This window comes from Apteryx mantelli, chromosome 9, assembly GCF_036417845.1.
Source record: "Apteryx mantelli isolate bAptMan1 chromosome 9, bAptMan1.hap1, whole genome shotgun sequence".
Lineage (NCBI taxonomy): Eukaryota > Metazoa > Chordata > Aves > Apterygiformes > Apterygidae > Apteryx > Apteryx mantelli.
The window spans coordinates 29,175,363-29,178,068 of record NC_089986.1 but is presented as its reverse complement, the minus strand read 5'-3'; positions in this window follow the sequence as shown (position 1 = coordinate 29,178,068).

Sequence of the window (2,706 nt, the reverse complement as noted above, 5' to 3'; positions counted from 1 at the left end):
TGTCAGATTATATGATATCATATGAGATGGTAGAAAATGAAAATGTGCTTGTTCTTCCTTTATAGATCTCTTTATCGCTCCTCCGCCTGACAGAATAGATAATTTCCCTGTTTGTGGAGGCGCTTGTGTTTGAAGAGGCTGCCTGTCTGTTTTCTCTAAATGTAGCTTATTTTGCCCTTTATCTACCCCTGTCCTTCAGCAGAGGTGAGCACAAAACTGGGAGCAGACGACCTTAAGGAAGTCAAGAGCCAGCTGCAAGGGCCTGGTCCCAGGAAGGACTTTTCTCCACGACCAGAGGAGGAGATCATTCTAGGCCCAGCAAACCGCCGCAGTTTCCCCCGAATGCCCCCTGCCCCCCGGCCGAGAGCGAGCCAGCGTTGGTTCAGAGGCGCAGCGCCGCTAGCGGAGGCCGCGTGACACGCTGCACCAGAGCGCTGGCTGCCGCTGGCCGCTCTCGCCTCGTTCAGCGGGACGGCCCTGCCACCGCGCTCGGCCGAGGCCAACGTGCCCGCGCCGGCGCCTCGTGCAGCCGTGCTCGCCCTCCCTGCTGAGGGCTTGGGAAGAGGCATTCCCCGCTGGGAGGGGACGCTGAGGAGAAGCCGTGTCCTTCCCTCAGAGGAGATACGGCAGCCCACGATACTGCACCCCGCGGGCTTCTGCCCTGCGGCCGAAAGGCCGCTCCTCAGCTGCAGCACTTCCGCGCCGGAGCGTTTGCCATGGCCGTTCCCCTTCCCCTCTGCCCTCCAGGAAATTACCGAGAACAGAGGCTGTTCACACTAAAAATGTTTCATTTGTAAATTCATATCGACCACAGCAGCGCGGTATTGATTTTCGGTGTGCTTCACATCCCCGCCACCCAGCAGCGACATTGCCGGCGCTCTCCCTCTCCGCGGGGTCGGGTTAGCGGCTCGGAGAGGGCCGGCGCGGGCCCGCTCCGCAGCCGGAGGGCCCTCGTTCAAAGCCCTCGGTGCCCGTGGCTGTGCAGCCTCGACAGAAGGCGCCTGCTGGTTCCCGGGGCCTCTGGGGCAAGTGATTTAAACAACAGACTCGCCAAGTCCCTGAGCAGCCCAGATATGCAGCGGTAGCAGGAACACGCCAGTCAGCGTGCTCCCCGCGGCCCACCCATCCCCTCTCGCTTGCTTCTCCACGCGCCGGGGAGAGGACATCGCCTTGGCAGCGCCCCGCGCAGAGGAGAACTTGCTGACTGCGTGGCGCAGCACTCGTTTTTCCAACCCGCTTTTTAAAGCAGCTAACTTTTTTCACTCGGTGAGAAAATATCTGCTGAAAGTGTTTTCCAGGTAAAAGTATACCTGCAGATCAAGACCAGTGCACACGGGAGCGTCCCGGGCTCTGCTCGGCTGCCACGAGTTTGCCCGCTCTAAGCCAGGTGAACAGGAGCTGAAGTCGCGCAGTTCTCCAGCGCCGTTGAGGCTCTTGCGTCGCATGCCGCAAGCTGCCTGCAGGCCATCCTTGATGCCGGGTCTTGCTTCCACCTTCATGTCGCTGCCTGGCTGCAGAGCCACGCTTTGTGCGTGGTGGGGCCGCTTGCTTTTAGCGCTGCGGAGATGCGGGTTCGGCCCTGCGAGCGCCCACGGCCCCTCGCACGCAGCTGCACGATTGTTAGATGTCTTTAATTAAGTCGCTGAACTCTGCCAGTGCAGCAGATGCCTCCATTAACTGCTCAGCCACAGGCGTTGTGCAAAACAGCGAAGAAGAGGAGCGCACCAAAGGAGAGGATCGCTTTAATCAGCGTCCCCTGCAGCACAGGACCTTCAAAGAGAGTCAGAAAGCTCCCTGCCTTATGGCACGCTCAGCGCCGCCTTGCAACGCGCGTACGACTTGGATGCGGCGCTGGAGTCTTGGCAAAGCGCTTACGCCCGTTTCTGTTATCCAGAGCTCACCCCCCGGCTCGGTTTCCTTTTAAAGAAAAGCGACCTTGCAGCGCGAGCTGGGCCTGGGAGCAGTTTTGGAGGTGAAGTGGAACCCGGCGGGGAGGGAGAGCTGCGCGCCGGCAGGGAGGAGAGGCAGTTCACCTTGGGCCTGGGGTCTCGCGGGAGGGCAGGTGCGCGAGCCGAGCTGCATCCCCTGTTTGCTCCCGGTGGCCTCCAGGGAGCAGGAATTTTTGGCCACGGTCTTCACACGCCAGTAGGACAGCGTCAAAGAAACACCTGACGCCGGCAGCCCCTTTCTCTTCCTGCAAACAGCTGTGCAAGGCCCTGACTGTTTGCTGAATTCGGTGGGATTTAGGCAAAGCAAAGACAAGTAAGCCTCGGGGAGCGAGGAAGAGCCCGCGGAAGAGCAGCTGGCGTAGCAGGAGGCCAGGTGCGCGCTGCCCGCTCGCGTGCGTCGCGTCGGGGAGCGAGCGTGTGCCGTGCGCGAGCGTGAGCACCCTGCGCCCTCCCACTCTGGCATCCTGCCCGGCCCGGCTCGGCTCAGCCCGGCTCGCCGGCAAAGCATCCCTGCTGCTCCTAGCAACTGGGGAGGCTGCGGGCCAGCGGCGGCTCCGAGGGGGCTGCCTTAAACGCGTGCATGGCTGGCAGCCGGCGACCCCAGGAAGGTGTATTGCACGGGGACACTTCTATGGTCTATTGCAGAGCATATGAATGTTTGGGAGAATGCAGAAAAATGAGTGTTGTTTGACTACATCTGAGAAAGAGCTATTGTATATTGTATAAAAATAAGTGACTAAAACAAGTGACTACAAAA